Source organism: Thermobia domestica, chromosome 1, assembly GCF_964235325.1.
Source record: "Thermobia domestica chromosome 1, izTheDome1.hap1.1, whole genome shotgun sequence".
In the NCBI taxonomy this organism is placed as follows: Eukaryota; Metazoa; Arthropoda; class Insecta; order Zygentoma; family Lepismatidae; genus Thermobia; species Thermobia domestica.
This window is the reverse complement of record NC_137454.1, coordinates 5,922,037-5,936,384: the sequence shown is the minus strand read 5'-3', so window position 1 is coordinate 5,936,384 and position 14,348 is coordinate 5,922,037. Positions and strand designations below refer to the sequence as shown.

Here is a 14,348-nt window from a genome sequence, read left to right as displayed (position 1 = left end):
AGGTATTTCAGCTCACAAATCAACATAAATTTTGTAACTCATTTCTCAATTTATCTTCTTTTGTTAGACGCAGGTAATACTCTTCCACTTACCAATATTTTTGTTTATATATTTTTATTACTTAGAGTTGAACTTTATTGCAACACCTACGCTACTAGGCTACATGGGACGTAGATGTACAAACCACAGTACCTGCCACCAGAAATCGAACCCGACTCCTGTAAGGGCAGCAAAGTTCTAAGCACTTAGCCATAAATAACCCCATTAATATATGTTTCGTTTTGTCAACAACATATTTCCGTCCTTCACTTCTTTCCTTAATGATTTAATAATAATAATAATAATAATAATAATAATAATAATAATAATAATAATACAAAATTCTGGTAAAGACAATAAAGATGAGCGCGCGAATAGTTTTTTTTTTTTCAAATTAGTATGGAAACCAAAAATTGTAGATGTATACCACGTTTGGTTTTAGTGCAGAGATTAGAGTCGAGATGGAATATTATTCTTGGGACAGAATTGATTACAGGAAAGCGCTTCTCCCTACCTATTACTCTTTTTAACTTATAGTAATCAACGTTTAAACCGGAAGTAGTTGATTTATGCCATTTCTGGTTTGAATAGAGGGTTAATAGAGGAGATAGTACACATTTTTGGAATGCTAAGTTGATTACAAAAACACTTTTCGCTATCTATTACGGTTTTTATTCTATGGCGATCAACACTGAAACCGGAAACGGTTGATTTCTGCCACTACCGATTTGAATAAAGTGTTAAGAGAAAAGTTGCGAACTATTCTTAGAAGGCTAAGTCGATTTCAAGGAAATCGAACTTGCTCTCTTATCAATTTTTCTCTATATAGATTAATATTAAAACCCGAATTCGTACTGGATTTCTACCACTTCCGGTTTTAATACAGTATATTAATGGCAAGTTATATAATGGCCTCTATAATGGCAAAGTTAAAACCGGAAATGGTTAATTTTTACCACGTTCGGTGATTAAGCGTCTACATTAACGAACTCGGACGAGATACCATAATCGTTCTACATATCTATTGCAAAAACAGCATATCAAAATTTGGCATTTGTCCAAGAACTATCGTAGGAGTAATGGACGAACGTACTAAAAATACAATATGTAATAATAATAATAATAATAATAATAATAATAATAGTTATAAGCGTAGATCCGGAAATGATTAATTTGGCATAACTGCAAATCTGATTATTAAAATGACTAATACCCAAAGAACAAAACATAATAGACAACTAGGCAGGGTTGGTTTTACCACTAGGCCCCAGTCTAGGGCGCAACGTTTTCAGGGGAGCACTTCAAATGAAAATTTAATTAGCAAGTCGAAGAAAAGTGCAAAAGTATAATAGTAATAATAATAATAATAACATAAGACAAATTAAACAGTCTCCAAATAATAATTGATTCAGCAAGTCTATTGGCTGTAATCATTGGTCGTCGAAGCTAAATAGAATTTTGACGTTGTAATTGCAGTAGACAGTAGGAAAGAGGCGGGTAATTATGGTATAATGCACTTCTCTCGCAATCCTCCAGTGCATGTGCTCCTCAACAACTTGTCACAATATAAATCTAGATAAATATCAAAAATCCAATTATTTTATTGCTTTTAATGAAATTCTTAGTATTGGAATATTCAAACTATTACAGAGGAAACTTCAAAGCGAAATTCTTTCATTATTGCGCCAACGCATATTATAAAACTCAAACTCATCATTCTCTGTAACTATTTGTATTTCAAACAAGAAAATATCGCGAATTTGTACTAATTAGTCTTTCTTCACAGCATTTGTAAAACGAAAATTCATTAAAATATAAACTAAAACGAATTAAAGGTAGACCCTTATGCATAAAACAAGTTTTTCATTATTATTTTCTATTGTGTTAAAAATTTTCCCCATCGGGGGAGCTAAAAAAACCGCGACTAGGGCAGATACTGAAAGATCAAGTGTGCATATTTCGTCTGATCAGTACTTTTTTAGCATATGCATACATTGGCATCAAGATATACTGGCAACATTGTGCGGTGACGGTCACTGCAGTGTCCCCGTACGAAGGCTACAATTTAAAGCAATGCTTTTCCTCGAGTGACGGATACTGAAAGTTGCTCGAGACAGTTGCGCGAGAGAGGTCGGTGACGGCAACCGTTTTAGTGACGGCACCTGCAGTTACTTCGTACGAACGCAACAATTTAAAGCAATGCTTCACAAGGAGTTGTGTCACCGAGTTGCGTCACTTAGTGACTACAAAGGAAGGCTCAGTAACAAAGAAACATATGGTTTTCTTCAGTGGTGTTCCGCTACCTTTGAAGCGGCCTGGGGACGGTTTGAGCGATCGCATCGACTCTCTCGCCCGACTCCCGACTCAATCGACTCCCTCACTCTCACCCACGCTCATGCACCCACAAGAATTGTTGTTAAGCCAAACTCCTTAAATACGAAATTAAAATGGTTACTTTAACGTTCTACGGCTTTGTGCTTTATTCTAAGGGAGACGGACGACTAATGCATATGAATAACGGTAAAATTATGTCCTTGTGTTCGCTAACCGAGAATTGAACCCGTGACCCAGTGCACCACTGGTTCACACACTAACCACTAGACTAACGATGAGGAGGGTTAGAAAATAAGTAACAGTAGTTCAAATTTGTATTAGTTAAAGTTGAACTAACCACTAATTATGTTTCTATATTGGAGTGACAAAACATGATGTGTACTGTACATTTAAGCAGGCAACCAAATCTCAAACTTATCAATTAAATTAAAAATACTTTAAGTTCAGTGGTGAAAACGAATATATATATATAGCGCTAAGCAGGCATATAGAAGCTAATAAATCATAATTATAGATCATCCGTTACAACGAATGTTATGAGGACTTTTGAGATTGACACGTCTAACAATGTATGCTTTTCCAAGAATTGCAGAATTTTCGTTACCTTTGCACCCCTCTCGAGCATCTATAGTTTGCTTCTGACAAAATGAAAGTTTTCTGCATCAATAAATAACTATTACAAGAAACAAACTGGGTGATTCTAACGACTACAAAAATATTTTTGATATGTTTCAAGTCAGATATAAATTCCTGGTTTCTGTTTCTTTACAAAAATACCTCATTATCTTTTCTATCTATATGACCACTCGAAAAAAATACTAGAGAGGAGAAGAAATGAAAATGTTCTTCAGGGAGGGAATTACATTTTCGTCACACGGAATATCCCATTCACCATCCCGATTAATTCGTACACCGGACCAGCTGATGTTTTATGTCCTAATTACGTCACTCTGTGCCAACTAGGTTGCTGCTCTATTTGGAGTTCGCAGTAAAGTGCTATTTGAACCATTTCCCAAACAAATAACTTTCAAGCAAACATCCTTCAGGAATTCATTCTGGTGATCGGCATTTTTGCTAACCCTTACTCACCCTCACCCTCAGTCAATTCCCTCATCCTTACCCTCATTCACTCTCACCCTCAATCGACTTCCTCACCCTCATTCATCCTGACCCTCATTTGACTACCTGACCCTCACACTCAGCCAGCCTCACCCTCATTTAATTCTCTCATATTTGTCCTCATCCAGCCTTACCCTCAGTCGACACCTTCACCTTACCCGCAGCCACCCTCACCCTCAATCGACATTTTCACCCTCACCCACAGCCACATTTACCCTCAATCGACACCTTAGCCCTCACCCTCAGCCTTCTCACTCTCAATCGACTCCCTCACCCTCACCCTCAGTTGATTCCCTCTTACTCACGCTCAGACACCCTCAGCCTCAATCGAATCCCTTACGCTCACCCTGTCACCCTCACCCACAGCCACCCTCACCCTCAATAGACTCTTTCACTCTCACCCTCAGACACCCTCTCCCTCATCTACCGAAATGAGGGTGAGTGAGGGTGAGGGCGGCCCTTTTGGGGGCAAAAATGTGTGAGGGTACCCATTTCTGGTCCAACAAATATCTTAAATCGTGAACTATTATCGATAAATATGGGTCATTTCCTCTGCACTTTTCCAACAGTTAATAATAGAAATTTAACAAAAACCTTTGAGTATAAATAATAAACATATGGTAAACACATAAAAGAACTACAATACCAAACAGTACGGCTAAACCAGAAATTTAATACATTGTTTATAATTTTAATCAGATACGAATGCATGGCCAATAAAGCTGGGAAAAAATGTCATAACTTCTTTAAAAATTAACCTTGTACTTCACTCGATTTTCTAATTGTAACACAGCAAGTGAAATCGGATATACGGGGACTGTGACTATGAAATGTTAACTTGTTTCGACTTTCATCGTGTATTTGTGCTTGTCATTGGCAACATTATTATGCAGATTTATATTTTTGCACCCGACGTAACTTTTTAGCAATATTACTTAAATAATAATTTAATGGTTGTTTTGTAATAAGCTAGTTTTACGTTTGGCTTTAGAAATATAAAACGATAAGGCAACATTGTAATTAGTGAAACTATTCAACCAGATTGTTGGTTATTGCAGTATCTTTGTAGTTGTGAAATATACCCTAATGCTAATAAGACTACGATTACTGGAACAGAAGGGAGGTTTTTTGAGTGTATCTTGAAACATTTGTTAATAGAACGTACGAACCATCTGGAAGACAGTAATTTGAAAGAATTCCAATAATTTGGATGAGCCGATCTACAACAAAAGTTACTTGCAGTATTACCTAGGTCAAACATAAGCATGGAGTGTTCAGTGCACAAGTAAATCAAGTAAACTTTAGGCTATTTTACATATACTTGAACACCAAGACTTGTATTTAGTCAGAAAAAGAGTGTTAATGTTTCAATGTGTTTCCAAAAGAGTGTCGTACACGTTTCATGTTGTTTCATCCCATTTATGATACTTCTGATTCACTTCTTTGTGTTCTGAACGACCTGTACCTTATCATATGAAAACAAACAGTTGTCATCATCTTACGTAATAAATAACAAAAAAAAAAATACATCAATATGGTAGTGTAAATTTTATTATCGAGTTGAGTGCCTGTCTATTATTCATATTTCGCACAATCGTGGATTCAAGTTTTCGATTGGGAGCAGACTTTATAACTAGATGTATGAAATAATTTACACATAGAAAAGTGTTTAAGATACCTACATAAGGAGTATTCTGTAGCATTGATCATGGATACATTAAGTACTCAGTTTTACCTCTTTGTAGATATAACATATATATCGCCTTACACTTACATTATATTCTTAAGGTTATGTTTCACGCTTATCCATATTTAAACAATTGACTATATCAAAATGCTAACCCAGTCATTTACCATATCGGGTCACGGGTCTACTGGTCATTTTGAATATGTACTTTAATTAACACTGCCAAATATTGTCGTTTCCACATCAGGTTTAGATACTTCCTAATACTTGGCTGACTTCTGTTCACTACTAAAGTACAAGTTCCCTTCGCATAACCGTCGAATAATTTCAATTTTTGTATTTAGATATAAATTAGTAGTTCTGTGATCACTAGGAATAGCAATACTAATATTTCTTGCGAACCTTAAAGAAAATGCAATTCTCGCTTGGAATACAAGATGAAAGTTATATAACAAGTTTAGAACATTAGTTCAACTGATAAGTATGATTAAAACATTGGAAAAGAAGTGAAAATGTTTTCTTTACAATCAATATATTATACTAAAAATAATAAACAGAGAAAAAATAGATAACGTACTTCACTTGCAGAGCAGCATTTTAGATTTAAATATCACTAGTAATGCTATCAGGACTCAATTTTTTTAGGTCAATGAATATTTACGACATTATCCAAATTATTTCCTTTTTCTTTTATATCAACTTATTCACTATCGATAATTTACTTTTGTACTCATACCCCGGAACCCAAAGAACATAAGCTCTAAGCGATAATATAAAACTTGAGTACCAAAATGTAAAATAGAATATATTTAAAAAAAATTGCAACTGTATACTTTTCTAATGATTTTCATTATAAGAAGTGTGTACTGCATGTATTTGAAAATAAATATTAAATATATTTGGAAAAAAATGTAGAAGGATCTGCATTATGTATTAACACTGAAGAGTCATCTTCAGCTTCAAGAAATTCTTATCTTTGGAATTATTACTTATACTGCTATATCTAATAGACATATATTTGCAATACTACATACTGGTGTATGAAGTTTGAAATACACCAGTATCATTAACAAACATAACACTCAATATGAATAATGTTAATATAATCCAGACTGTTAAACTATAATATTCCATTCCCCGAGGTTTAGACATTTGACAAAAAAGTAATTACTAGAGTAAATATTTTTCATGTGGTATTATAATACGATGTTACAGGAAATACTATTTTGAATAGGATGCAATCTGACAGAAAAGTCTTATACAAAGAGACAAGCACAAACAAGTATTTAAATAAGATACTTTTCTTTATACTTTTACAAATTTTAGCATCAAAGTTTCGCTAACCTATAAGTTGCCTGCACTATTACAGCACGTTATATCAGACTGTAGGAATAATAGTTAGCAACAACGATTACAGAAAGCTTGAACTATTAGAAATTAACGTTACTAACTAGAAGAGGTAGCGATTTGTTACTGACTTCGTATTAATATTATGATAAATCGACTCGCTTTTACATAAGAAATTATTACGTTTAAATAGAAATCCTTGATCGCAAGCGTGTTTGAATTACATACGATGAAAATTCAAAATTGAAAAAAACTTTGCAGAAACTTGAAAGTAAACATTTCTATAGAGAGATGTTTCATGTTAGTTTTGGGGTGTTTTCTTGGCTGTCCCTAACAGCGATTAGGTAAAGAAAAAAGTATTCCGTTTGAGAGATAAGGCAAGGGAGATAAGGGAATGGCGTCTTACAACTTGCAAATTGACTCATGTTTTTCACACCGAGTGAAATAAGCTAATAAAATATGTTTTTAAAATTACTATTTGAATATATCATATGATTTTCCTATGTGGTCAACTTAAAATTGAACAACGATATTTATTTTTGAAACATTTTCCCAAGCGTGCAAAATTCAATGAAGAACATAGTGGTATACATAGTCATGAAGATCAATATTGTGATGTTCTTCTCTTCTGGAAGTAGGAGTGAGACCGATATTTTCTCAAAACGCACTGTCATCAATGTATTATTTTGCGATGATCATCTGTCCAGCAATCATTTTACACCTTACGCACTGCAATATACTAGTATATGTGGAAAACAAAAATGAGTTTATTGTTAAATTTAAGTTAAACTAAATATATTGTCCACCACAAACTGGCACTGACAATGGATTCGAATATCATCTCACATCACTGGCCTTACATTTGTAATAAATCGCGTGGAATATCCGCTTCAAACAGATTGCGCAGCACTAGAGCAACGGGCTGCGGAACTGTCCCGAGCGGTACTCCGAAACCTGTCAACCATCGCTTATACATTGCTGAAAATATTTCTAAATATTATCACAAGCAAAGTTTTTTTTTTCTTTTCAATGATTGAAATGCTGATTACGGGAAAATATTATTAAAGCTCCAGGGAATATTTGAAGATATTCAACGACATAACAAGTTATAAATATTACGGAAATCTGCGCTCAAAGCTGTAAATAAGGTGGCATTTATTTTGAAGGTAAAAAACATTTTCATACATCATCCCTAGCTGGTTGTTTAATTTTTGGCTTAATTTTCCGCAGAATATATCAAGAAATATTACCTAAAGTTTGCCCAATTTTTTCGACAACCGGCTTTAAAATTCATTGATTATTATAAAAAAGGGTCGCGATGAGATATGAAATGCTAATGCATAAGCAGATACCGATTGGGTTCGCAGTACCGTTCACGTTATTTCAGTGGGTAAGCTATTCGAGGACAAATGGCACTGTTCAATATGAAGGTCTCCACAGAGGAAAGTGACATTTGAATACCAATACAGTCGAATAAGGGTGGCAAATAAATGTTATCATGTTATCGACCCTGTGTGCCAAACAGAAGGCAATTTGAAAGTTGAAAGACGCTGCTAAAATGCATTATCTGCTTCCTAACAAGTGTCTTTATGTTGAAAAATGCACACGTTGTTACCTCACCATTGAGCTTGGCACCCAAGAAATCTCCTCAACACCAAAAATGTAGCATGTATTTTAAAAAATGCATTACTTTAAACTGTTTGCAATCTCTTTTCAATTAGGAAATTTTAACACTCTTAGTCCTAACATTCTTGCGATAAAGGATTTCTCCGTTATAGAAACGAGTCGATTGAGCATAGTATCGTCATTAGTAAGATTAACATTACGCGACCTTTCCTAGTAACGCATCATGCATGTAAAATAAGGATTAGTAAGAAACGGAATAGTTATACTCAGAAAAGCAAGGGAAACCTGATAGCCTTGATAAACCTATGTACACGATAAATAGAAGTTAATAATATATATATGTGTTTCACCTTGATGTTTACGCAAAATAAATTTCATAAATGTTTTGAAATTATCATTTTCGAATCAGACACATTCATGTATGTTTGTTTTATGAAAAGGATGCTTTAAAGCGAAACGCATTTCTTTTCTTTTGAGTATTGTTTCAACTTTCTATACATTTTTAATTATGCACATTTTATTATTTACTTTGAAGTGATAACATACTTATTGCAAAAAATTGCGTTTCGCGATGTTGAATAATATATTACCAATCAAGAAAGCTAAGTTCTTGATCAACGTTTAAATTGAATATTTATGCTTTGTTTTAAATAATATTTAATATAAATAATTCACCATATAAGCACATTGATTTTAATTAAACATTAGAAACGCATATTGTTTAACTAAAAATGGAATATAAATAATAACTTAAATAACAAATATGCTTATTACATTTTGTTGTGTAATTTCTGATTATTGAGGTGTCTATAAATCATTAAATGTCAGGGTTTTAAATTTGGACTTAACTTGTGAATATCATTCCTATTAGTTTCATATAAATGTAACGGATAATTTATTGAATTTAAATATACATGCATTGCGTATTACGTGTAACACATAAATGAAATTTACAAATTCTTAATCATGTTAAAGCATGGTCTTCATATGCTTATTGAAAGTTGTATTTAAGAAAGCTATTAATTAAATAATTGTACAATTGACTGAAACCTTAGTTTTGTTAAGCTTTTGCTCTCCTCTTTACCTGGTAAGGTAGTTTAAGTGTTATAGGTTTTACACATATATAAAATCAAAATTACCAATCGGATTTCATAATGATACCTTTCTCTTTTATACTGAAGTATCGTGAATGTTTTTCATAAATGTTTTCTGATGTTTATTTTGCGAATATTATAAGTTATAGTTGAAAACATGTAATCCAAATCTCTCATTTCTCTTAACTGAGTAAACTCAACGTGTATACCAAAATAATAGGAGAATAGCATATTACCATATGCGCGTTTCAATAAGATTGGAAATTTTTAATTCAATTGTTTTGATATTAAACTATATGATACTTAGATATACTATTTTTTTGCGATTATCTAGTTTTTAATTATTAGATGCACAATATAATGATGTTCGTTCATGGCAATATTATAAAGTTCAAATTCCTGTGTTTGTAAGTCGTTTCTAATAAACAGCTTATGAGAACATCGTAAATAAAATGTTAATAATAGATGAGTTTACAGATAATATCCTGTTGTATTCGGCTAGGCATAACGTATTCAATTTTTTCAGCTATACCTTACGGTTTTAAGATGGATAGATTTTTCTTGTTATTTAGAACAAAATATTTATGATAACAATTAATCATTTAATTTGGATTTGAAAAATACTTAGGCTGTGCTTTAATCGAAAATAACCTGTAAGTATTTTACTCATGCAATATTTAAACGGATATGTATTTTACTAATCAATGATTATAGAGTTATGTTTGTGAGCATTACAGTTTATCGTTTGCATGGACACAAAAGGATGCAATATATGACGCCAAATAATCTTAAAAAGTGATTAACTTTCTTTTTCATAAAACCGAACGTTTTTCCTTAAATATACAAATAAAACGTGCAACGTCAATTGCTATCCAAATGTTAACCATTGTAGGTGTTATAATATGGTAATGCTATATATTTTGTTATTGAATTCAGTAACATATAACATTTTTGTGAGGCTCTAAATTATGTTTTGTTTCTAGAAATCTGTCATTTAATCAATATATAGATATTCTAGAATGATTTTTTTACATGTTCTTCCGATTTACCACCATGTCTTTCTAATAAATTTTTATCTTTTTATTTGCGTCTTCTTACAGTCCAATTCTTTATTAGGTTGTTCAAATATCTTTGTTATGATTGCTTCCATTAAAGACTAAGAGTATTCCAATAATTGTATGTATGTTCGTAGTTTACGATGTAAGCATCATATTCGATATGAATGAGAATTACTTAATACAGAAGTCTTTGTTTTTTTTTTAAATATGAATTATTTACATGTAAGATCCAATAAACAATTATTCGCGTTATGCCATCTTTGTGTGTAAAGAATTTCATATTTCTTGTTTTGCTTTACTTCTCTTCGACATTCGTCTTCTTTCATTATTTGAAGAATAATGTCTAACCATTCATAGGAGTTAGCAGGATCATCAAATTATTATCTATTCAATTACTAGGTAGTACAAAATTGTAATTCTCAACAAACTAGTTGGATACAATTTTACTTCATTTCTTTCATTATAATATGTATACAGCAGTAGCTTCATTGTTGTAACTAACTTTCCTTCATGTCTGGTTTTTACTACTAATCTGGTTACTAAATTCACTCTAACTCTACTAACTATATATTATATTTCTATTTTTCTCATTTGCCCTTCAATTAACATAGAATATCTTTGTTAATACAGATTTAGCTGTTTTAAGTTTCCTAAATCAACATTCTGCTTGATGCCTACCGAATTTGTTATTTTATTACTACCAAAGCGGTGCTATCAAATCAATGCTTGCTTTACAATCATTTTCACAACCTACCAAATTTTTCGATTGTTTTGCCTTCATGTTTGAATTATCATCATATTCTTTGTATTTGGGTTTAAAGTTAGCTTTCTTATTCATCTACCAATTGTGTATTCTTATTATCACGTTTCAGGGGATTGCTTGCCTTCTTTCCCTATAATATTCTTTTTCAATAAAATTTTGATTTATTTTATATTCATGGTCCCAAACTAGAATTAAATATATATTTACTGCGCGATTTTACAATGTTCGTTATGTGTTACGAGAATAACTACTTTTCTTTGAAATAACATCCCAGGTAATTACTGAAAACCTTTTAAAGCTTTTGTTGTTAAAAATTCTTTCCCCTTAGTAGAAATAAATCTCCCAGCCTAAATTTCATGATTATTCCCAGTCGACTAGCATAGTGTGTGGGAATTTTCGCTTTTAAGGTGAGTTTTGATCAACTACTTTTTAAAATTTAGGTATCTTCATTAAATATATCATATATTCATGGTTGTATCATTGGAATTATATTTACAGAACTTCCATGTCCATCAATATATTTTTGTATCCATATTCCTGAACGTAAAGGACATAAGCTCTGAGCGATATTATAAAAATTGATTACCAAATTGAAAATAAATTCATTAATCTATTATGACCATGCAGTTTCTTATTCATATGAGCGTACAATATATATATAAAAGTATACAGTATATATATATATATATATATTTTAACATTCGATGTGTTTGATATTTCCTTATTAGGAAATATATATTACATGTATTTGAAAGAGAGCATACGAGATTACTTATAAATTAACACTGAAGACTTAAGTAAATTTCAACGAATCCATCATCAAAGATATCATACACATTTGTTTTTAATTAACCAAATTCCTGTAGCTTGACAGTGAAACCTTGCTTTAACTCACATTCCTTTCGGGAGAGTCTGGTAGACTAAATTTCGTAAGTGATGTACATCCGTTTAGTCAATACAATTACGAGTGTCATGGAATACTACAAAGTGTAAGAATGTAAGAAAACTAAATTTGAATCGAAATATTAATCTCATAGATCTAAATTTAAAATGCAAAACAATAATTAAATAGAATTGGAACATACGTTAAAACATGCTCAATAAACTTCAAATATATATCTCTGCCAAATAGCAGTTGTAAAGTTTAAGTTATGAATTTCTGTTTACGTCCATTTCTTCACATTCACACTATACATGTGGAAACGGAATTTTGATTTTCCGTATTTTACTTTAACTACGATATTTAATCCACAGATTTCTGTACTGCAAATAAAACAAAATTGAAATGGACGAACATAATTAAGAACCATAGCAATCAATTTCAGTATTGTCTAATATAAAAGAAAGAGTGGTAAACTTCAAAATATTGTATCAGTGATCGCCAAATGGTCGATCGCGAGCTGTACTGTTAGCTGCCGCTGGTATTTTCGAAACGTTAACGCTCCTTTTGGCTAACATCCGTTTGATATCTCAGCTAAGCTCACGCTTACGACTAGGAGCGCTGACGAAAACTGCTTGTTTCTCACGTTTACCTGCCATTGTCAGTCTCATCTCAAACCTAGTTGTATACGAGTGGTGTTATGTACGTTTTGTTTCGGTGTGTATGTTAGACATTTGTTAACTTAGATAGTTTGATTTCATTTTTGTTTATGTAAGTGAATTGAAAATTAAGTTTATTGTTAATAAACATGTATTGTATAAATTATATTCCTTGAGCTTTACATTATAATTGTAGTTTTCTTACAAGTAATGTAATCACTGTAGTAAACTATTAATAATATTACAGTATTGTAATACGACGTAACATGACACAGTATTTAAAATTCATGTAAGTGACAGAACATAATATTATAAAATAACTAACCATATTTTAAATATTTAACCAAATTTTACATTTAGATTAGTCCTTTAAAATTTACACTTTCTTCACAGTTTCTAATTGTGAATTGAAACAGTAGCATTCAAGGCTAGCAGCCACTAGAAAGCAGCCTAAGAAGTATTAGTTTCTAACATCACTCAGATATTTTCTATTCACAATTAAGATACGAAACTAAATTCTTCTGATTTACATTCCACTTTTATGCCCTATGTGATAAAGAAGAGATGATAATGAAAAAAGGTTATATAGTAGAATCAGGAAGGTTAGGGAGAAGTGATACCTCTGACAAAACCCAGGAGCGCAATAAGTACAGTCCACTTATTGGGGTAGTTCTTAAATAATTGAAAAGAATAGTTTTCCCAATGTTCTTTGAGGTACGATCCATTTTCTTAATTTTTAAACTATTTTTAGAAGTCGCTACCACTTTTTAAAGTTTTCATTGCAAAGCTAGGAATGCATTAATAATAAAATATAATTACAAGAGAAGTTATATTTAAAAACACGGAAATACATTGCAACTATGCATTAAGAACTTTTAAAACTGTTAAAGATGCTGAGTCAGATTTTTCTTCAACTTCAAAGTTGAATTCTTCGAGTGCAGATACTTTCTTCTAAATTACTAAACTAACAAGATTAAATACTGCATTTGATCTTTTTATTTTCTATGGAGTTTGCTACACACTTCGATTAGCGCAACCTTACATTCAGCTACATAATTGATAACTTTAAATGAACAAGCTATTGCCTTGTTTTCCTTGTAGAATTCATTCTTTCAAGCTAGTTTCATCTGTTTGCAATGATGGTATTATCTAGTATGCAATGGTGGAATTATGATGGTATTATCCAGTATGTTGAGATACTCCATGGTGTTACTGGATACAAAATTTTGCAAGTCATTTGTAAGAATGAATCAGCATCAATTTGGGAACGTTTCAATATTTCGTCATTGTCTTATTTTTTTGAAGCACCCAACATTTTCCTTGTAGTTTTCAAAGGTACATTGTCCTCAACAAAGCAAGCGGAATGAGCTCTTCGGATAAGTACCAAAGTGTCGGAGAAACTTTTTCATTATACACTTTGAAATGTCCCCATTGACACCTTCATATTCGTTTAAATGTTTTAAAAGTTGCAAGTCATTTCAGGCTGTAGTACAAGCAGATCGTGCATGAAACCAGCTACTAACGTAAACTTTCTAAACCGATGATAAACTGTCAGGAATTCCTGTTTCTTCTTGTTTGAAAAGTTTGAACTGATTTTTATATAAATATATACTTATCGAGTAAATTTCCTTCGCCATTCATCGCCCTTGGTGCATTGCCCTTGGAAATCTAAAATGTATACGTCTTTCTTGAACTTCTCCAATTAATATGATCTTCATTTCTAAAAGTTCTTTTTAAGGTTT

At 32.1% G+C, this 14,348-nt stretch overlaps 2 long non-coding RNA genes across 5 annotated transcripts in view; one reads left to right on the top strand and one right to left on the bottom strand.

Annotated features, from left to right (window-relative positions):
- LOC145683187 (uncharacterized) overlaps positions 1–14,348 on the bottom strand; it is a 132,604-nt gene that overhangs the window by 49,919 nt on the left and 68,337 nt on the right. The window lies entirely within an intron of this gene.
- LOC145683182 (uncharacterized) overlaps positions 1–14,348 on the top strand; it is an 83,601-nt gene that overhangs the window by 18,017 nt on the left and 51,236 nt on the right. Inside the window, exon 1 of one of the 2 annotated variants that reach the window (XR_014130970.1) lies at positions 9,190–9,239. The exons of the other annotated variant lie outside the window; for it this stretch is intronic. This is a non-coding gene — a long non-coding RNA (uncharacterized LOC145683182). Of the gene's footprint in view, positions 1–9,189; positions 9,240–14,348 lie in introns of those variants that run through there. 2 annotated transcript variants of the gene reach the window in all.